Source organism: Lepidochelys olivacea, assembly GCF_965140295.1.
Source record: "Lepidochelys olivacea isolate rLepOli2 genome assembly, chromosome: 2".
NCBI lineage: Eukaryota > Metazoa > Chordata > Testudines > Cheloniidae > Lepidochelys > Lepidochelys olivacea.
The window spans coordinates 132,866,572-132,890,232 of NC_140412.1; the positions used below are offsets into that span (position 1 = coordinate 132,866,572).

Genomic DNA, 23,661 nt, shown 5'->3' on the forward strand with positions numbered 1-23,661 from the left:
CGGAACTTGTAATTCATCCATGCTGTGATATAGTGCTTGATCCTGGTAGGAAGGATGGGACGGTGCTGTTTTTCTTCTTTCAAGGAAAAAGGGGAAGTAGGTGACATGTTTCTGCCTTGGTTAGAGCCATATCTCGGGATGTAATATGTGAAAAAGATTCACAATGAGACACACACAAAAAGTGTATCCATGTGGGAAATTTACATTAGATCTGGTTGAATGACAATTATTTTCCATGGGAAATATTTAAAAATATTTGTTTATTAATTTCCCACTACATTGTTTTTGTCAAAAACAATCTGGTTCTGGGAAACAGTTTTCAATAAAAAAAGTGAGTTTTCTGCTTTAAAAAAAGGAAAATTAACAAAAATAGGTCTTTGAAAGATAAAGAGACTATTTTATCCAAAAATTAACCAAAAAAACCCATTTTTTTTTTTACTGAAAATTCATTTTACTCAAGAAAACAACAATTTAATCTGAAACTTTTCTGGTTCTCATTTTTGTATGGAAGAGAGAATGTCTATCAACATGAAAATTTTAAACACACTGTTTTGGTTGAAAAGCCAATTTTCGTTTTTTAAAAAGCATTTTGATGGGGGGAAAATGTAACCAGCTTTGCTTAAAATGCTGTGGGGTTAATTCCTTTATTCATTCTCTAAACCTTTTATGATAACTCTTTTGTGATTTTTTTTTTTTTTTTAGTACTTATAGCAATAAAAGAGAAAAAAACAGTTTCATATTGAATGTTCTGGGAATTTGGTGACTAAAATTAGAGCCATTTCTTGAAATGAAGGGCTCAGATATGTTTAGGTCTTCCAAGTCCTGAGGCCCAGGGATGCAGCTGCTGAGCTTGTTTCTAGTGCTAGAGGAAGTGCTCCTCACTCTTTACTCCTGATGGGAGAAGGGAAGAATGGAGTTTCATTGTCTTTTGAGTGCTGCTCATTGATGGAGGGAGAATTTATATCCCTATACTGGTATGGCGCAGATCACCAGGTGACACTGTTACAAGCTTTCTGCATCATTTTTCTTTGCAAGTTTTTGTCTTGGGAAGACATGTTGTGATGGTGTTAGCTTTTGGTTCGACAAGGTTCTGGATAGAATGAGTTGTGTGAGCAGTATTGTTAGCTCTCAGTCTTGTGTCTGATTACAGTCAATACTTGAAGCAGAGTTGCAGAGGAAGCAGTAATAGTTGGGGTGCAGATCCTTGATATTTTTAGTCATCAGGTTAAGTGGAATAGATATCCAGTGTTTACATCAGCTTGTGGGATTACATTTGTGGTACTTGCTGCAAAGTGAAACAGGTCAAAGCAATATGACTGTGTATCATAGAATATCAGGGTTGGAAAGGACCTCGGGAGGTCATCTAGTCCAACCCCCTGCTCAAAGCAGGACTAATCCCCAATTTTTGGCCCAGATCCCTAAATGGCCCACTCAAGGATTGAACTCACAACCCTGGGTTTAGCAGGCCAATGCTCAAACCACTGAGCTAACCCTCCCCCGATACTGTATCTATTCAGTATGCTAAAGAAGGCAGGTACAAGATAACAAAAATGCATGAAGAGAAGGAATAAGGCTAAATTTCACAGGAGAATGAAACAATGCATCAGGACAGAGATTCTTTCCTGGCTGTTAGAAGGAAAGGGGTGGGGTTAAGAAGTTTTGAAGGTTGGGTGCTTTCTTCTGTGCTGGAGCTTGCCCTATCTTCCTGTGGCCTTCTCCTGGTCACTTTGATGTGCACTGTTCCCTGTGCAAATAAAAGTAGCCAAGGGTGAAACGTTTGCTCTCCCTTTCCACAGAAAGGGTTTGTTTTCCTTTTCTTCTCCCTCTACCAGCAGTTTTCTCCTTCTTGATCTGGAAATGTGGATTTTGGTCCAAAACTCCAGATGACAGTTTGTGTTCAGGTTCTATTTTCAATTCGTACCCAACTACAAGGTGGTTAAAAAGTCCATGTCTAGCTTCTGTCTAGTTAGTGTATTGTGTTTGACCATTAATTCAGGACACTCATACAGAATTAAATCTTTTTTAAGCAGAGCTCCAGCAGGCTGCTGGACACTCGAACACTTTGTGTGCCAAATTGAGCAATGCTGGAATGCTCAGGTTACAGTTGGTGGGACACAGTTACATTATTCCTCCAATCACTTACAAACACAACAATATCTAATAAATATATTCTTCTGTAGTTTTCTGTTCCTAGTTCTCATGCAAAGCACCATCATTATTATAGTCTTGCAGACCTTCTGCCCTAGTTACAGTTTGTTCTTACTATGGTTATTTCAAAAGATTGCTTATTGTTAAGGAGGTTTGGGTTTCCTCTGAATTACTATTATTTGAAGGCATTTTATTGACAACTGTTTTCTTCGTGGTTTTGTTCAACTGTTTCCCCTGCTTATTTTCAGTTCTGGTGTCTGAATCACCAAAAATGGAAGGCAGAAAGTATTTTTCTTGCTGGTTCTGGCTTTTGTCTGTTTTACTGCCAAGGTACATCCAAAGTTCCTGTGAAATCAGTTTGATCTTTTTTGCCATCAGATCTTCATTTGCACTCTTGAATCCCTCAATATTTTAATATTTTAAAGTTGTCTCTTTTGTAAATCTGACAGTTTCTTTCTTGCACCTTCCGGAGTTTTCTCAAACACTTTTTTCAGTCTGCAGCTGCTTGATGTCTTGATGTAGCTTTATCAAAGCCCCTTTCACCACCTTCACTTTGACTTCTTACAGTTTCCTCCTTTTAGAATCACTTTTGTACATTCTTCTTTGCACAAAATATATTCTAGATCAGTGGTTTTCAATCTGGAGGCCCACTAACTATGTCTAAGATTTCCAAAGGGGTCTGCACTTCCATTTGAAGTTTTTTTAGGGGTCCACAAATGAACAAAGTTTGAAAACCACTGTTCTAGATAATACTGTTGGAATTCCTGAGAGATCACTTTCTCCTCTTCTCCTTCTACTGCTTTCAGAGCACTGCAGTTCCAACAGGCTGGAAGCTGTCTTCCAGGTATGTATGTGTTCAGTTTCCCCCAAGTCAATGTTGTTTTCTTGTGCAGCCATTGCCTACTATCTTGAAGTTCTCACATATTGGCTATATGTAGGGTGACCAGATGTCACAATTTTATAGGGACAGTCCCGCTATTTGGGGCTTTGTCTTATATAGGCACCTATTACCCCCCACCCCATCCCGATTTTTCACACTTGCTGTCTGGTCACCCTATTTGTCTCCCTCATACATGGTGGATGAATTTTCTTTTCCCTGTATTGGATGGGAATTGGTCCATTTGGTCACAAATTGTATCAATAACCATTTTTTCCCCTTTCCATATTTATAGAATTCAAATGGTGGGCAAACTGATTATCTTTCAGTGTTGAGACCCACTCTTGCATTTTGAGATTTGGCCTGTAAGCTATGCACATTTGCAAGCCTTTTTAATAAACACAACTTGTACATAGTTTTCCATGCCTATGGCATATAATGACATTACTTCTATAACCTGCCTAGTGTCCAAAAGTTTATCTGGAGTAATCTGTGTCACTTACATTGAAGTAGGGTGTAGTTGAAGAGCAACTTGTGTTATTTTGAATTCCCAGTTTCAATCAATAGATACTGTTTAATCTGTTTGCTTGCTCCACCATTGAGCAACTGTATCAACCTTGTGGATTAGGAAAGTAGAAAAAACAAATGTCATGTACCTCTTTGAAATGTGTTTTTTTGTGTATAATTGTTGTTTTAATTGTGACTTTACTGTTTTTCAGACACTTTGCTTATTTTTTCCTCTTTATATCTGTGCTTTTTTACAGTATATGACTTTCCCGCTAAGGCAGAAAAAATGAATGGTATTAGCTGAATTGTTTGTTTTGGGGGGAGAGGGAGAGGATAACAGTTGCATAAGATATAAAATTGAGGCCATGAACACTTGAAGTAACAAGATTCCATGATATTTTTCACAAGAGTAGAGTTGACTTCCCTGGTTTCTTAGTTTAATTCCAATTTGGATCCATTAAAATTCCCCCTGGTGGTTACTGTTGGAAATGCTACTTTTCATTTCCTTTCCAGCAACCTTGACTAGCATTACTGGGACAGAATAGCTACTAAAAAGACAAGGAGTACTTGTGGCACCTAGAGACTAACAAATTTATTTGGGCATAAGCTTTCATGGGCTAAAACCCACATCATCGGATGCATGCAGTGGAATGTACAGTAGGGAGATATATATACACAGAGGACATGAAAAAATGGGTGTTGCCATATCAATTGTAACAAGACTAATCAATTAAGGTGGACTATTATCAGCAGGAGGAAAAAAAAACTTTTGTAGTGATAATCAGGATGGCCCATTTCAAATAGTTGACAAGAAGGTGTGAGTAACAGTAGGGAAAAATTACCATGGGGAAATAGTTTTCACTTTGTGTAATGACCCATCCACTCCCAGTCTTTATTCAAGCCTAATTTAATGGTGTCCAGTTTGCAAATTAATTGCAATTCTGCAGTTTCTTGTTGGAGTCTGTTTTTTGAAGTTTTTTTTGTTGGAGAATAGTGACAAGGGAGGTTGAAGTATTCTCCGACTGGTTTTTGAATGTTATAATTCTTGATGTCTCATTTGTGTCCATTTATTCTTTGTGTTGAGATTGTCCGGTTTGGCCAATGTACATGGCAGAAGGGCATTGCTGGCACATGATGGCATATATCACATTGGTAGATGTGCAGGTGAATGAGCCTCTTATGATGTGGCTGATGTGATTAGGTCCTATGTTGGTATCCCCTGAATAGAGATGTGGACACAGTTGGCAACTGGCTTTGCTGCAAGGATAGGTTCCTGGGTTAGTGCTTTTGTTGTGTGGTCTGAGGTTGCTGGTGAGTATTTGCTTCAGGTGGGGGGGCTGTCTGTAAGTGAGGACTGGCGTGTCTCTCAAGATCTGTGAGAGTGAGGGATCGTCATTCAGGATAGGTTGTAAATCCTTGATGATGCGCTGGAGAGGTTTTAGTTGGGGGCTGAAGGTGACGGCTAGTAGCGTTCTGTTACTTTCTTTGTTGGGACTGTCCTGGAGTAGGTGACTTCTGGGTATTCTTCTGGCTCTGTCAATCTGTTTCTTCATTTCAGCAGGCGGGTAATGCAGTTTTAAGAAAGCTTGATAGAGATCTTGTAGCTGTTTGTCTCTGTCTGAGGGACTGGAGCAAATGCAAATGTATCTTAGAGCTTGGCTGTAGACAATGGATCGTGCAATGTGGTCTGCTGTTACATTTTAGTTTCAGATTAATGATTCCGACAATGGAAGTCACAAAAAACAACAATTCCCATCTATTACTACAGTTGTCTGCTATTCTAAGTATAGTGAAAAATAGTGGTAAACTCAGATACCATGGAGAGGTGGCTGTATAGTACATTTACAATACAAAGTAATTGTTTGGCCTTTAGAATGAAAGATTTTATTTTATATACATATACATTTCATTACATGTGTCTTAATATAAGTTACGGCTATAATTCTCAAATGTGGATGTCTAAAAATAGGCATCTGGATCCATATTTAGGTTTTTAAATAAGTGGGCTGATTTTTCAGAAGTGATGAGTACCATCAACTCCCACTGAGCTTTGATACAATTTAATATTCCCTAATTAGTTTTCATGTACTGCAAAAGGAATTATATTAGATGGAGAAACACATGAAAGAAATTAAACCAATATGATGTTCTGAAATTAATGCAACAGTATAATATAATTCCAGAAACAAGAAAAATGGCATTTTTGAAACCTTTTAAAATAATTTTAGAATTTCATTTTTTATCAAAATTAGCAAGGAATACTTAGCATCAGAAAATGCCAAAAGTAGTAAAGGAAAAGTGTAGAGCAAAAATGGAACACCTGATTTGTTCTGAAGATGTAGAGGTGTAATTAAATAGATAATTCTATTATCTCATAGCAAATGGGAGTCTGGAGGAGAGAGCAGAGTGCTGAGATGATCTGCCTTAAGAATCCTGTTGCTGTTCTTTGACATAAATGTAGCTTTTAAAAGGTCAGCACTTATTTTTTAGTTACAGAGAATCTCAGCAGTCATGAATATGTGTATCACTGTAGTTAACTCTGAATCCTATAGGAGGGAGAAATGGCATTTCTGCAGCAACAGATGGAAAATGGCATCTATTTAACTATGGCTGTTTGAGTAGCATTGAAGAGTTCAGGCAAACACTGAGGCAGCAGACTGTCTTAATGATCTTAAGGGATGTGCCCTCAAAAGAAGCATGGTATACCTCCCCTTTTCTAAAGCTATTTCTAGATTTAGAGTTGTAATTTATTCAGTAGCCAAAGAAAGATCCCAATGAGAAAATATTTTTAGGGATTTTTTTTTTAATTTAGGGTTAGGTCATGCATAAGTTTTCTGGCAGGGACCAAGTGAAAATGAAGCATGCAGGCTTTTGCTTGCAATTGAATTGGTCTGTGAATTGTCTTTTTGGCAACAGAGTTGAGGGCTTACTAGTGCTGAATGCTGCAGAACAGTTATCTCCTAGGTCTTGCATTCAATGCTCCTGTATACTGGAACATTACTCTTTTTCTCAGATGCATCACATTGTTGACTCATTCAGTCTGTGATCCAGTGGAACCTCCAGATCCTTTCTTAGCAGTATTACAACCTAGCCAGTTATTCCCCATTTTGTATTTGGTATTTCCTTCCTAAAAGTAGTACTTAGTGCTTGTCTGTGTTTCATCATGTGGATTTTAGACCAGTTCTCCCATCGATAAAGGTCCTTTTTGGTTCTAATCCTGTCCTCCACAGTGTTTGCAACCCCACCTAACCTGGTGTAATCTGCAGATTTTATAAGTTTATTCTCCACTCCATTAAACAAGTCATAAATGAAAATATTGAATAGTTCAAGATCCAGGATGGACCTCAGTGGGACCTCATGTGATACATCTCCCAGTTGGGCAGTGAGCAATTGATATCTACTGAGTACAATCTTTGAACTGCTTATGCACCCACTTTATAGTAATTTCATATCTAGATCAATTTTTTTTCTAGTTTGCTTATGACAATGTCAGTGTTCAATGACAGTGTTCAAGCCTTACTAAAATCAAGATATAGCCCATCTACTGTTTCCCTCTTATCCAATAGGGCAGTAACTCTATCAAAGAAGGAAACTAAGTTGGTTTGGCATTATTTGTTCTTGACAAAGCCATGTTGGCTATTATATATCTCCCTATTATCCTTGCAGTGCTTACAAACTGATTGTTTAATAATTTGTTTCAGTATATTTCCAGGTATCAAAGGTATGTTCCTTGTTCTAGAATTCCTCAAGTTCTCTTAGTTTCCCTAATAAAAGTTAAGTACTATGTTTGCCCTTTTCCAGTCCTTCAGGACCTCACCTGTCCTCCATGAGTTCTTGAAGATAATAGCTAATGATTCCAAGATTGCTTCAGCTAGTTCCCTAAGTCTCTGAGGTGAATTTTGCCATTTTAAATATTATTTAGTTCTCAGTCACCCTCTCAAACGCCTTCCACATGCTTCCTTCAGCACACATAGTCGCAGTCACTTGAATATATTACTGCCAACTGAGGAAAATATTGTGTGAGAAAGAACTAGAGCTGATCAAAATTTGGAATATTTATCCTGCAGGAAATTGACACTTCAACACTTGTTTCCATCCCAGAAGAAAAAAGTTGAAATATAGATTCTGAAAAAAAATTCAATTCAGAAATGTTCAAACATTTCATTTGGGCATTTTTGTTCTAAATAAAATGTTTCAACCATTAAACATGATACTGCATATCTATTGCCTCATGGGAGTTGTAGTTTGGGCCCCCGTGGTTTCATATGATAGGTTTAGTCTTTCAGGAAACTCTATCAAGATGCAGTGTGGACCCACCTGATCAAACTGCATGGATCGTCAGGGAGCCACATGATTCTGCGTACATCCTAGAAGAAATATGCTTAGTTTCAGGAGAAATAGGTACCTGAACTACAATTACCCAATCTGCAAGGAAAATGCAGGGATTATGTTTTTATTTATTTTAACTCATTCAAAGCAAAATATTTCAGGTTAATTCACTAAAATAAAATGTTCTAATTTGAGTTGTCCTCACCCAGTACAAAATATTTTATTTTGATTTTCCTGACCAAAACTTGAAAAAGAATGACAAAATTTGAAATTCCCCATGGAAAATTTTAATATTGTGGAAACTGTGTTTTCTGTCTTTTTTTTTTTTTTTCCTTTTTCTTTTGACAGAGAATTCCTGATCAGCTTTAGTTATAACATAAGGTAAATTCTCCTTTGGGGTAGAAATCTCCCGTCAGGATGGTAACACATTCTGGTGACCATGGCAGTAACTGTTCTCTTATGAATTCAAGGAGTTTATCCCAAAGCAGAATGTTATGTAAATGCTTTGCCTATATATAAATAGTAGGGCTGTCAATTCATCACATTAACAAATTAACTCAAAAAATTAATCACAGTTTTAATTGCACTGTTAAACAATAGAATACTAATTGAAATGTATTAAACATTTTGGATGTTTTTCTACATTTTCAAATACATTTATTTCAATTACAACACAATATAAAGTGTACAGTACTCACTTGATAAACAAAAGAAATAGTATTTTTCAATTCACCTCATAAAAGCACCATAAATATTATTCTATTATTGTTTAACGGCACAATTAATCACGTGATTAATAGTGATTACTTTTTTCAATCGTTTGACAACCCTAATAAATAGTTTTAGATAAGATTCCAGTAGATGCTGCTTGACAATATGTAGCAAAGTTTCTGCGCTTTATAGGATCAATAAATCTTGTTGTGCACTGGGGCTTCCTGGCAGCAGCTCTTTATGTCAGTTCTTATTATCATGGCAGAACCAAAAGGTTTTTTGGTTTTTTTTCAATTGCTTTAATTCTTCATTATGTCTGACCTGAGACACTGAGTCACTTCAGCAATGACTCTGAGCAACTTTCCATTCCCTGCTGCAGTGCAGGCAGGGATACCTATGAAAAGTGGAGCTTCTTCAGAGCCTGTGACAAACTATGAAGTAGCTGAAAGTCTGGACAAAGAAAGTATGGCAATCCGAGTGGCTGCACTGAATACAGCAATGGATAATGACTACATCCTAATTTGCCAGGCCTTGAGACTGTGTCTGTCCAAAAGTTAGTTACTAGACATTCATGCCTAAAATATTGTGCTGTAAAAGAACCTGTAACCTAATGTGATGCTCGTGAATACCGATTGGGATCAGAGTTTTCACAAAATGGTCATCCTATATTTGCCTCCAGGGCACTATATCCAACAGAACAAAACTGTGCTCAAATAGAGAAGGAATGCTTAGCCTTTGTGGTTCATGCACCAAGCATGACCAGGGTCTCCTGGGGTGTCGTTGTACATAGATACAGAACAAAAACCTTTGGAATAAATTTGTTATCAGCTCCAAAATTTCTTCAAACAATGTTAATGAAAATTAACAACATTGGTTGGCTGTACAAAGTGTCTCGTGTTCATTGTAGATTTTTTGTCGAGGGCAGTGTCAAGGTTCCTCCCCCACTCTGAACTCTAGGGTACAGATGTGGGGACCTGCATGAAAAACCTCCTAAGCTTATCTTTACCAGCTTAGGTCAAAACTTCCCCAAGGTACAAAATATTCCACCCTTTGTCCTTGGATTGGCCGCTACCACCACCAAACTAATACGTCTTTCCCACAAAATACTTCCCAAAACCTTGCACCCCACTTCCTGGACAAGGTTTGGTAAAAAGCCTCACCAATTTGCCAAGGTGACTACAGACCCAGACCCTTGGATCTTAAGAACAATGAACAATCCTCCCAACACTTGCACCCCCCCCCTTTTCTGGGAAATGTTGGATAAAAAGCCTCACCAATTTGCATAGGTGACCACAGACCCAAACCCTTGGATCTGAGAACAATGAAAAAGCATTCAGTTTTCTTACAAGAAGACTTTTAATAAAAATAGAAGTAAATAGAAATAAAGAAATCCCCCCTGTAAAATCAGGATGGTAGATACCTTACAGGGTAATTAGATTCAAAAACATAGAGAACTCCTCTCGGCAAAACCTTAAGTTACAAAAAAGATACACAGACAGAAATAGTTATTCTATTCAGCACAGTTCTTTTCTCAGCCATTTAAAGAAATCCTAATCTAACATGTACCTAGTTAGATTACTTACTAAAAATTCTAAGACTCCATTCCTGGTCTATCCCCGACAAAGACAGAATATAGACAGACACACAGACCCTTTGTTTCTCTCTCTCCTCCCAGCTTTTGAAAGTATCTTGTCTCCTCATTGGTCATTTTGGTCAGGTGCCAGCAAGGTTACCTTTAGCTTCTTAACCCTTTACAGGTGAGAGGAGCTTTCCCCTGGCCAGGAGAGATTTCAAAGGGGTTTACCCTTCCCTTTATATTTATGACAGGCAGCATTACCATAAAGGACTGTGATTGCTGAGACATTTGATTATGAAATCTTCAGCATATGCACAAAGGGGAAGTTTCATCAGGAACTTGAACATATCAACTAAGCAGAATTCCTTCTTGTGACAGATACAGTCAAGCTGCAGATAGAGATAAATCCAAACAGGTCTCTTCCAACCCTAATCATCTATGATTCTATGCTGTTCAAGCATTCAGAATGGTCATCCAGTTAGGGATGGGAAAGGTGCCATTTAATATTCATGAATAGTGGGACATATAGAAGAACTGACAGTACAAGGCTTTATAAAGGCTATGGGGTCACAATGCATAAAGATATGTCTGCTAATGCTAATCCACATACACACACAAGCCACACTGGTGCTGAATCATATGTACCAATGCCTGAGACATCCTGTATTAGCCAAACATGAGAAGTGAGGTGAAAGACGACATAAGCCAGGGACATAGCTGCAATATGTTTTTAGCCAGTCTGCAAGGAGAAGCACACAAAATATCTTATCAGCCATGGAGCAAGCTAGAAATGGATTTATGTACATGGCAAAACAAATTTTACCTTTTGATGCCTGATTACCATTTGGATTATTGGGAATTAGACCCCTTATATGCAAGGGCAGAAATTTTTGTCAGAGAGTGCTGCAAAGCTCAGTTTGCCCAGCATGAAATTTCAGATGCTCATTATAATTAATGGGTCTCTGTTTTCCTATTGGGAATTTGTTGTATAGTTTTCAGCATTAGCTGAATAGAAAGATATCACATCACCTTTCTCCTCCCCACATCACAGCCAGTCTAATGGCAAAGCAGAAACAGGTGTAAAGAAACAATTAAAAACACATACTAAATAAAACCCCACAAACAGTGTTGCTCTACCAGACAAATGCACTAACACAAGGCATGTGCAGCAGCCCAGTACATCTCATCTTTCCTAACAACAAAGGAACGATTATCCTGAAGGGATGATCTAGGAGTCCTCCCATATGTGGATGTAGGGAAGTTTGTGAGGGGAGTTCACCTACTAGTGCTTCACAGAAATTGGCAAAGCTGATGCAGAAAATCTAGTGGCCCATAAATCTCTGGAGGGCAACTGAGAAGAGAGGGAAGGGACTCCCAAAAGAACAACAGTATAGTTACTTTGTAACTTCAAAGACAACAGCTACTTGAAATTACTCAGTTTTTAGTAGAGGATGAGACATAGTAAGTGTGTCCTCTGTCTGTTTACATGTAAACAGACAATTGATATGGCACTCAAGAATATGCAGCACAGTTCCTTGGTTTTGCAGTACTGATACAACTTGTTGTGCGCTGCACATGGCTTCCAGTGTACCGCTCTTCATATTAGCTTTTAACATGCACAATATTGGAAGTGCTTTTTCAAAGTTTAAATATCAGACACTAAGTAAAATCCAGCTGTTAGTGTCACAGTTCATGGCAACTGTGTCTGTATTTCCTCTCAGTGGTCTGGCACGGGCACAGACTCTCAGGCCTCCAGCTTCCTTACCTGTCACCTCTCTCTGGGGGAGACCCATGTCTCTCTCCTTTCTGACCAGGATATCACCAGGCAGAATAGTGCCTTGCCTGCTCTCTCTCATTTCCAGCAAAAGAGAATCTGCCTAAGCACTCCTCTTGCTTTCATTTCAGAGACTAATAACAGTTTAACTGCCTAGAGTTAAGCTACCACACTGCTCTTTCTATGCAAACTTATGTAATGTTTTTACCTTAAGACTATGGAGAAGACATATTAAAACAATAAAAGAATCTACATACTTACTAAGGCTATGTCTACACTAACCATTTTGTTGGTAGAACTTATAGTTGCTTCGGGGTGTGAAAAAAAACTTGCCACAAATGACATAAGTTACACCAACAGAAGCGCCGGTTTGGACCACGCTATGTCGGCAGGAGCTGCTCTGCTGCTGACATAGTTACAACTGCTCGTTGTGGGTGGTTTAATTGCATCAGTACAGCTGTGCTGCTGTGAGCTCTCTCGTGTAGACCTGGCTATTAAGCTAATCAGAGATCAGTCTGATGCCAGCATGAGCTCTGGCAGGTGATTAGTTCTCCACACTCTACAAAAGAGTCTGTTCTATGGTCACAAGTTCATAACAGCCCTACCTGTTATGTGCACCCAGGACAAGTTTAGTCCATCCTTTATACTGTTCAGGGGTCTCTGGCCTGGAGTTTTCAGGAGCAGGACATCAGTAGATAATGACTTTTTCTCCCAGGGTGTAACTTCAAATGAACTCACAATACCTCCTAGGAAACCCATTTCACATATTTTCCCAAGCAGTTCTTTGAAGTTCCGGACATATCCCCCAAGGTTTACATTAGTAAATGTCCTAGAAAAGTTATGTGCAATCCCCCAGTAACACATAAACAATTGCATTTTTAATACAATGGACCCCAAAGGTATTAAATTAAACTTTATTTAATTAAGTTTAATTAAATAAAGTTTTTCCAGGCTATTGCAGGAAATTGCCCTCTATCCCAGTTATTACTCATAGTCCCTCTTGAGTGAGGGGGAATTCCTGCCATGCAGGTGGTGTATCTGTGGTGGTTCAGGAAGACTGATGCTGTCAAGGTTCCTCCCCCACTCTGAACTCTAGGGTACAGATGTGGGGACCTGCATGAAAAACCTCCTAAGCTTATCTTTACCAGCTTAGGTCAAAACTTCCCCAAGGTACAAAATATTCCACCCGTTGTCCTTGGACTGGCCGCTACCACCACCAAACTAATACTGGTTACTGGGGAAGAGCTGTTTGGACGCGTCCTTCCCCCCAAAATACTTGCACCCCACTTCCTGGACAAGGTTTGGTAAAAAGCCTCACCAATTTGCCTAGGTGACTACAGACCCAGACCCTTGGATCTGAGAACAATGAAAAAGCATTCAGTTTCTTACAAGAAGACTTTTAATAAAAATAGAAGTAAATAGAAATGAAGAAATCCCCCCTGTAAAATCAGGATGGTAGATATCTTACAGGGTAATTAGATTCAAAAACATAGAGAACCCCTCTAGGCAAAACCTTAAGTTACAAAAAAGATACACAGACAGAAATAGTTATTCTATTCAGCACAATTCTTTTCTCAGCCATTTAAAGAAATCATAATCTAACACATACCTAGCTAGATTACTTACTAAAAGTTCTAAGACTCCATTCCTGGTCTATCTCCGGTAAAGACCAGCATATAGACAGACACACAGACCCTTTGTTTCTCTCCCTCCTCCCAGCTTTTGAAAGTATCTTGTCTCCTCATTGGTCATTTTGGTCAGGTGCCAGCGAGGTTACCTTTAGCTTCTTAACCCTTTACAGGTGAGAGGAGCTTTCACCTGGCCAGGAAGGATTTCAAAGTGGTTTACCCTTCCCTTTATATTTATGACAGATGCGGAGGAAAAATCATAGAATCATAGAATATCAGGGTTGGAAGGGACCTCAGGAGGTCATCTAGTCCAACCCCCTGCTCAAAAGCAGGACCCATCCCCAATTAAATCATCCCAGCCAGGGCTTTTTCAAGCCTGACCTTAAAAACTTCTAAGGAAGGAGATTCCACCACCTCCCTAGGCAACGCATTCCAGTGTTTCACCACCCTCCTAGTGAAAAAGTTTTTCCTAATATCCAACCTAAACCTCCCCCACTGCAACTTGAGACCATTACTCCTTGTCCTGTCCTCTTCCACCACTGAGAATAGTCTAGAACCATCCTCTTTGGAACCACCTCTCAGGTAGTTGAAAGGAATGGGGGTACCTTAGTGCATGTTCTTCCCTTTAGTGCATACTTCATGCCAAATGTCTGCCCTGTGGATCTGTTTGCATGACAATACCACAGATCAACATATCAAATTTCCTTGGGGTGTGTGGACTACATTCCAAGGGGTCCCCTGTTTGGAAATAGGAGTGTACTCTGAGCATGGTGGAACATGCTGCACTGGTGCAATGGCAGAAAGGAGCATCTTGTGCATGAAACAGAGGGCAGGACTTTGGTGCTGTGTTTGTTTGGTTTGGTTTCATGAATATTTCATGAATGACAAAAATGAGTATTGCATTTTTAAAAGCCTAACAAAGCTTCAGTATAACATGCACAGATAAAATACAGCAGTGTTTTACTTCTCCCGGTGTAATATACAGTGCACCGAGTAATGTTACTTCTCACATTTTTACTCAGCACTCATCCAGAGCCAGATCTATAGACACTGACATGCTGATCAAGGAGAAAGAATAAGATCAAAAGAATTATGCAGTTTTTGCACTGTATTCATAAATCCTGGGTCTTTTATGTTTGTTCATTAATTAGGAATCTGTTTATGCATCACTAGAAAGCTTTAATACACCAACGGTGATACAAAAGCATCATTGAAGGCATAAATTGTTACTTAATAGTCTAATATGTTTGTTTAATATTTTAATGGATTAATATTATTGGCAGTTAATAAGAACATTACCCTTCAGATTGGTTAGCTGATGATAACTCTGATGACTCTGGCATCAAATACATTTTCTGCAGTCTTTTATTACATCTTAAATTGTTTTAGCTTTCAGTAATAATAGCAGCTTACATAATTCATGGTCTTTTCAGTACAAGGTCTTGTATATAAGGTGCCAACTTTTTTCCTCCGCTTCTCTCTTTACAAGCTCATTATAAAAATAGAGGTAGCTGAACTGTTGGAGGAAGTGTGTTTTGGTGAGTCTGACATTCTACTACCTACCCACCACCTATTGTTTTTAAGAGCCAGGGCCTTCTCTAAGGCTTTTGCTGCCCTAAGCAAACCACAAACGCCATCCCCTTCCAGCCCAGTTTCCCTAACTGTCCTTCCTGTGTAGCCACTCACATAAAGCAGCCACTTAACACTTTTCTGCCCTAAGAAACAGCATGTTCTACACCTCTGTTAGAGCTAGCCCAGAAAGAACCATAATCTCCTCTCTGTTAAATGGCACTGAGGGCAGCAAATTTAGGTTAATCCTGTTTACGGTGGCAAAAATCAAAACAGTAAACACATAACATGTTGCCCCCCTGCACACAATACATAGTAACAAATTTGTGTATATTAAATCCATATGGCATTATGGGGGAATGGTTAGCATGAATTAGGGCCATGCCTGGCAGAATTTACCATAAGTGGCACACTTCTGTAGCAATGGCCTTTAACACAGGCTTTCTGCTGCCACAAGTATCATAGCAGCATGAAATCTCTATCTACAGACTTCTTCCCTGCAGAGGTGGAACAAGTGGAGAGCTGTGATAGGGAAACAAAACAACTGTATGGCCACTGAATCAGATGTGCTGTCAGTGCTGGTTTGGAAGGATGGTAACTGGAGGGGCAGGCATTTCCTGTGAATTACCCAAGAGCTGTGAGACTGGAACGAGCGCTTACCGCAGATCTTTAGCCCTATTTTCCATTGCCTGTAATTCCTCCAACAATGGGAGAAAAAGTGGTGCAAATTTAACAATTGTTTCATTTTTTTACTTTTATGTGCGTTTTATTTCCTTAGAAGGGGAGCACATGAAACAAGAAATTTACTAAGGAGCTGTTGCATGTCTGAGTTAATGATGACTCAAGATTGTCAAATAACAGGCTCAATTGGAATTAGTTATTCACAGATTATCAATCAGCGATAGAAAGAATAGATACATTACCACCTTGGTGGTGGTGGTGGCGGTGATGATGATGATGATAAAGAGCTTTCTGTGTGTCCCTCCTCCACTGTGTCTGGAGGAATGTGGTAGATTTCATTCCCCAACTAAGTTCCCATACCAATGTCATTATGTAGGATTTCCAAACAAATGAATTTTTGCCAAAAGAAACATGTTTTGATGTAATTTCTATACATTCTCAGTTTACCTGATTTGTGTGTAAAAACATGATTAACAGTCAAGAGGACTAACAAGATAATATATTTCAGTGGGTCTTTCGAACTCAATATACTCTTTGTTAATATCCTAAAGAGTCTAAAGAACAGTTAATACATTAACCAAATGTACAGAAAGTAAAGGACTAAAAGTTGTTAATATTTGCTAACAAATTACTAACAGAGCACACAAAAGTAATCTGCTTGAATTATAACAAAACAAAGGAATCAGCTTGCAGAACTTCCTGTCGCATGATATTATCAAGGCCAGGAATTTAACAGGTTCCAAACACGGTTTGGAATTTATGGATAACAAGAGGATATCCAGAGTTATAACAGGTTTTTGAAGGCATATGAAGCCTCATGCTTTTGGGCAGAAGCTAATGAGGTGTTAGAAATGTTCCTCATGGGAGGGGTTACTTCCAACTGCCCCACAACCAGCTAGTACTACTCCCTACTGATGTCAAGACACTGAACTAACAGATGATCCACTGGTTAGAGTTAGTATGGCACTGCCAGTGTTCATAAACAGCACTGACCTTAATAGAATATATTTAAGCATATAGTGCAATACTTATAGGCTAATTAAAAAGAAAAGGAGGACTTGTGGCACCTTAGAGACTAACCAATTTATTTGAGCAGGAGCTTTTGTCTCTAAGGTGCCACAAGTCCTCCTTTTCTTTTTGCAAATACAGACTAACACGGCTGTTACTCTGAAAGGCTAATTAAAGCTTACTTAGAAATCAGTAAGGGTGCATAAAGGACAAGTTACATAAAACTTACACCAAACCACAACTTTAAAAAAAGTCAAATATAAAACATAAGCTGGCACTCCAGAAGTTGGAACCCAAACAAAGAGAAATATTTTATAGAGAACTGTGAAAAAAATTCAAGCGCAAAGCAAAACTAACTGTTGGGGCTCTTTGTCCTTCTTTCTGAATACAAAATTTCGGGCAATAATACAATAGTTTTTGAAACTTATAAAGGGCTTTATTCCTCCACATGTAACTTTCTTGGCCTTACTGTAAAATCTTACTTATCTAGGGCCTAGTAGACCTCAGATGCCCAGGCCTTAAGAATTTGTTTTCTTAATTTCTCTTTGAAGTGTTAGAGATGGTTGTTGATAGTATACCATTTTCTAATCCTTGCCTTGCCCTTATATGCAGGTCCCAGAATCCCTGGTCAGCTGATGTATTATTTCAGTCTGTTGAACAGGGCTATGCTCCACTGAACTGAATGTGGGTAGGAACTCTAGGAACCTAATACTGAGTGTGTCACAAACTAACTGGATCTGATTTCCCTGTGTCTTGCTCCTGGTGTAGTAATTTATGCATGTGTAAAGTGGATTTAAAATACTACCGTTTGTTGTATACCAACTTTGTATTCATTTTCTACAGGTATAACTTAGGGCATAAGGCTGTGGAGGATCAAGACCATTGTGTGGCCTTGATCATATCACTTAAAGAATAATTATAACAATAAATCTGCTTCAGTTTCCTTCACTGTGTAAAACAGGATAATTATTTCATAGATTTTTAGGCCAGAAGGGACCATCATGATCATCTGGTCTGACCTCCTGCACATAACAGGCCACAGAACCTCACCCAGCCACTCCTGTAATAGCCACTCCATAACCTCTGGCTGACTTATTCAAATCATGATGTAAAGACTTCAAGTTACAGAGAATCCACCATTTACACTAGTTTAAACTAGCATGTGGCCCATGCCCCATGCTCTGCGGGAAGCTGAAAAAAAACCCCAGGGTCTCTGTCAATCTGACCAGGGAGAAAATTCTTTCCCAACTCCAAATATGGTGACCAGTTATACCCTGAGCATGTCAGCAAGACCCACTAGCCAGACACCCGGGAAAGAATTATCTGTAGTAACTCAGAGCCCTGCCCATCTAGTGTCCCATCTCTGGCCATTGGGGATATTTGTTAACAACAGTCACAGATTGGCCACATGACATTATAGACAATCTCATCATACCATCGCCTCCATAAACTTACCAAGCTCAGTCTTGAAACCAGTTAGGGGTTTGGTTTTTTTTTTTTTTTGCACCCACTGCTCCCCTTGGAAGGCTGTTCTAGAACTTCACTCCTTTTATGGTTAGAAACATTCCTCTAATTTCAAGCATAAACTTGCTGATTGCCAGTTTACATACATTTGTTCTTGTGTCAACATTAGCACTTAACGTCTCTCCCTCCCTGGTATTGATCCCTCTGATGTATTTATAGAGAACATTCATATCTCCCCTCTGCCTTATTTTGATAAGGATAAACAAGCCAAGCTCCTTGAGTCTCCTCTCATAAGATGGGTTTTCAATTCCTCTGATCATCCTAGTAGCCCTTTTCTACACCTGTTACAATTTAAATTTATCTTTCTTAAACATGGGAGAAGTAACTCACAGTGGTGCTCTGATGATTTAACAGTGTTTTTCTTTAAATATGAAACACTATATAAGTCGTAATTATTACCTCAGAGCCCTTTCCATTTGATAGCTAGCCTGGGATGTGGTAGTATATTGCAATGTGCAATAGAGTACAAAGTTTATCAGTCATGCATGGTAAAACCCAATATATGACTAAACATGTTTTCTCTCAAACCGCTGCTGCCATCATTAAAATTAGAGCTGATCAAAATTTTTCTGATGGAACAGTTTGTTTCCTGAAAATGCTGGTTCAAAGAAGTCAAAACCTTTCACAGGAATATTTAGATTGTCCTGGGAAATTATTGAAATATTTTGTTTTGATAAGGTTGAAAAGCTTCATTTAGACTTTTATAATTTGGGACAAAACCAAATATTGATATCTCTGAACTTCCTGTGGGTATGGAAATTCCATTTTTTGATCAGCTTTAATTAAAATATTACAGCATGGCACAGAGCTAACAATCCGTGAAGCTAAGAAAATATGAAGGAGCATGAGATATTATCTAAATTGCCTGGATAGAGTATAGGCTCTATTCCTTTGTTATGGATGTTTTTTCTACACTTTTGCTATAAATACTCATAAAACTCTTTACAAATCATAATCATTCTTTCTATAATAGTTTTTCATTTTTGTTTTTAAAAAAGCTGATTGTCTAACCAATTTTCCAAGCTGGAATGTGATGTATGGGCAGGAAAATTCCTGAGCTACTTACAAGCCTGGAAACATCCCCACTATCCATTTGTTGTGATCTGAAGTTGCTGTTATGGACAGCTGTTTATTTTTGTTTGTTTGTTTTAAAAAGCATGTGCTATTACTATCGGAACTCGATAATTTGATATATTTGCTGAAAGTAAATATCTCATCATCTATCTGTCCCAAGTGCAGCATTTTAGGTATATTGCTATTTTTCATTTCGGTATCATGCTGGCAAAATGTGATCCAATAGGCACATTGTTATCTGATAGGCATATTGAAAGCAGTATTATTCTGTTTCAGTGAAAGTTTGTGAGCCTTCCACATCCACCTCTTGATATCTTCATGGGAGATGCTCAAGATTGTTTAACCAACATGCATTTCTGAGCTGTGAGCTACTCATCAAATAAAAGGTATTTTACCTTTTTTTTTTTTTAATTCAATCACCTCTCATGAAAAACTTGATTGGCTTGTGCAATTTATTAATTTATTTAACTTTTGATATTTCTCCTTGCTGTTCTAAACCCTCCCCTCTTTTTCCTGCTTTAGGCTTTTTACATTTTTGGTCGGGAAAACAGAATGCTTAGATTCTGCACTCTGAAGCAGGGGGCACGTTTTCATTATATGTCTGTACAACATCTATTGCACTGAGCCTTGATGTCTGATTGGTGACCTGTGGGTACTACCACGCTATAAATAATAAATAGGCATAAGAATGCACAGTGTCTCCTGTGACTGATGTACTCCTATATGCTGCTCCATAGTCATCTTGATGGGGCTGCTGAAGAGCTCTGCTGTAGGCCATGGAATTTGTTTTCAGCATGATGTATCTTAAGATCTTTATATCAAATGTATTAGTGAGCAAGATTTCCAACGTTACTTAGAAACCTGGTTGTTCTGGATGTAACAGTTCCAAGCATAATTTTCATTTTAAATGCATCTGTCAACAAAAATTCAGGTAATAGTTTCCTGACTACATTTTTCATGCCCATTTGTTTGACTTAAATGACCCCAAAACAACTATTACCTCCCCAGTCCTTAGGTCCCCATAGAGCCTTTCCCCCCAACCCCAGATTTCTTTAATAATATGTGATGTGAAGTACTATAGTTTGACAGATAGAAATAAGGAACTCTTCCTGCTTTTAAAAGTACCAAAATGTGTACTATCAGTGGAATTATTTGAAGAAGATAGCTCAAATATTTTTCCACAAGTTAGAAGCTCAAACACTTTACTAGTGACAAAGCTAGTATCTCTAATCCTGGCAGGTTTAAACTGACCTTGTTACTGTGAACTAGAGTTGGTCGTTCTGGTTTGGGGCTTCAAAATTACTTTTTATTTTGACAGGTTTCAGAGTAACAGCCGTGTTAGTCTGTATTCGCAAAAAGAAAAGGAGTACTTGTGGCACCTTAGAGACTAACCAATTTATTAGAGCATAAGCTTTAAAGCTTATGCTCTAATAAATTGGTTAGTCTCTAAGGTGCCACAAGTACTCCTTTTCTTTTTATTTTGAGTTAATGTTATAGTTAAAAATAAAAAAGATTGAACTCAAAACAAAACATTTCAAAATTAGTGAAACAAAACTTTTTTGATTGACCTGAACTTAACCTCCCTTCCCTCCCTTCCCCCCCCCCTCCGCACCCCAGTTTTTGGTTTATGAAAATTTTTGAGATTTCAACAATTAGTCACAATTCTATGTGGGAAAATTTTCAAAATCTCAAAAATTTTCATGGGAAGGGAAAACTGTTTCCCTCTTAAAGACCTGCATATAATACATTAGGTGATCATCCATGTTAAATTAGCTAGAGCCACTACAATTTGTAAAACTGTATTTTTGTATTTCATGGCTCATTTTGTGAGTACTGCATAACACTTTCCCTAACATTTAGGGCTCAGCTAAAGTTTGATTGTGGAAAATTTCCAAATCAGAGTTAATAAGAGTGCTGGTAGTTACACAGGCATGACTATTCTATTTAGAACACTGTGACCACAGTACCAAATGCAGTAGGGACTTTTGTATAAAGTTGAATTCTCTGCATGCTTCATGGTACATTTTCAAAGTATGTATTTTTTTTTCATGTTTAGCAGTAGTTAAATGGCAATTTATAGTTCATAGTTTTTCATTGCAAGAAACCTTGATAAAATTTCCTTAAATATTATGTAAAGAAACTACAGAGTAAACACTTAAAATGTACAACAAATTCACATAAACCCACATGAAGTGAGAAACTCAGGAACCATGAAACGGGATTTCATGGTCTCAAAGCTTTTGAAATTTTACTCTATCCAGTTGAATAACAGGTAATTGTGACTGCCTGTGTACTACTCTGTCATTTAAAGTAGAAAAATAAAATTAATCACTTGTGGAATAGATGAGAACTAATGCATAGAGTGGAAGAATGGTCTTGTTACTGAGGCACTGTAGTAGGATTCAGGAGATCTGAATACAGTCCGCAGCTCTGCCGCACGCTCCCTGTGTGACCTTGAGCAAGTCTCTTTGCCTCAGTTTAACAGTAAAATGAGGCTCATACTTCCTTTCTCCTACTTCATTTAGATTGTAGGCTCTTGTGGGCGTAGATTGTGTCTTACTATGTGTACATTCCAGACAAGACCAGGACATCATTGTGCTAGGCAGTCTCTGCATCACCAGAGTATAAAGAATGTCTTCCATTTATTTACAAAAAACAACAAGGAGTCCGGTGGCACCTTAAAGACTAACAGATTTATGTTTTTACCCACAAAAGCTTATGCTCAAATAAATCTGTTAGTCTTTAAGGTGCTACCAGACTCCTTGTTGTTTTTGTGGATACAGACTAACATGGGTACTCCCTGATACTTTCATTTATTTAGATTCTCTTCATTGTCCTCTTCCTCCCTTGTGCATAAGCTCCTAACAATAACTTTTCTACAAGAGTGGACTGTGAAGAAAGTAGCAAGTCTGGAAGATTTGAAAAGAAAAGACTCTTGTATTGAATTATTTTGTAAAAAAATGGTAAGTAAACACCAGGGTAATTAGTTTAAAATCAGTGATTGAGGAATTAGCTGGGTTCACTCATTCAAGCATTTGAGCTGTACTGTTCTGAAAGGTTCTTCCAATCCTACACTGCGATCAGGTGCTTGGGTATTGACTGAATGACTCTGATACTAGATCATGCCTCTATATCTTACTGAGAAGCAGACCAGTTTCAAGATAAATTCTTTGCTGTACATAGTTCCTGTTCATAACAATGAGGAAACACACATAGCTTTAGCCTACAACTGCCCTCTCATGCACTTCTTTCTTTCTGCCCCAGTAGGAAGTCTCCCAGAAAACTAAAGACTGCATGAAGAGTACACAGGAAGTGTGGCTTCTCCACACTTCCTAGAGAATTTACTCTGTATCACATCTTCCCTTTTTTGGATCCTTTTTTTAAAATTTACTTATTGAATTTAAACACTGTTAAACTAAACTATTAAACTATTACAAATACTACAATGGAATTAACTCTTCAGGTTGCTTGAAACACAACCCTAATATACCTTGCTCAGTCTTTTATGGTATTTCAGCTATTTGTCTGAACTGCTGTATTGCAAACCCACTTCAGGTAAATCCTTGTTCATAATACTTCAGTGTCCTGGTCAGTAACAGGGTCAGTCTGAATACTTTTCAACTTGTGTATCTGGTCTAACTTCAGTTGTCTTGGCCAAGGTGTTAAGTATCTTGAGCAGATTATTATGATTACTTAACAATATTTTGCCTTCATCTATGATCAGTAAGTATGAGAAAGGTTATTATTCTTTGATCCCTGTGGCTTTGACTGGCCAGTATCTATATCCTGCCAAATTCTCATTGGGGCTTTGTTTATTGAGCTGTGGAAATGGTCATGCTCCTTTATTGTAATATTTTGTCTAATTGTACTTTCACAGTCTTTTCCTCACTATCACAGGTGCCTTAGTAACAGGTTTGACAATATCTAGATGTCTCCTGATGAAAGTTGCACATTTTAATAAAGTTCAGGAATTTCCTATTCTTGAACTGTGATCTGATGTCAATTATTACTTTTCTTGGAATTCCATGACAATGCAAATAGAGATTTAATGTTTCTGACAACTGTTACTGCTATGACATCTGTAGGCTTGGTTTTATATGAGTAAGTACACATGTTTGCGGTCTCATTTCTTGGGAAACAGGATTAGGGAGTTAAATGGATAGTCAGGCTGGAAACAGAATGTCTGTACTAGCTAAGATAAGGAGAAGCATGCTGGGAACCATTTACAATGAACACGATAAGCCTGGATCTCAAA

The 23,661-nt window shown here is 38.2% G+C and overlaps 1 protein-coding gene across 1 annotated transcript in view; it reads left to right on the plus strand.

Annotated features, from left to right (window-relative positions):
• Positions 1-23,661, plus strand: part of CDH18 (cadherin 18) — an 849,773-nt gene that overhangs the window by 206,630 nt on the left and 619,482 nt on the right. Inside the window, exon 3 of the mRNA XM_084618628.1 lies at positions 19,683-19,792. The gene's annotated coding sequence lies outside the window, so the exon portion shown is untranslated. The remainder of the gene's footprint in view (positions 1-19,682; positions 19,793-23,661) is intronic.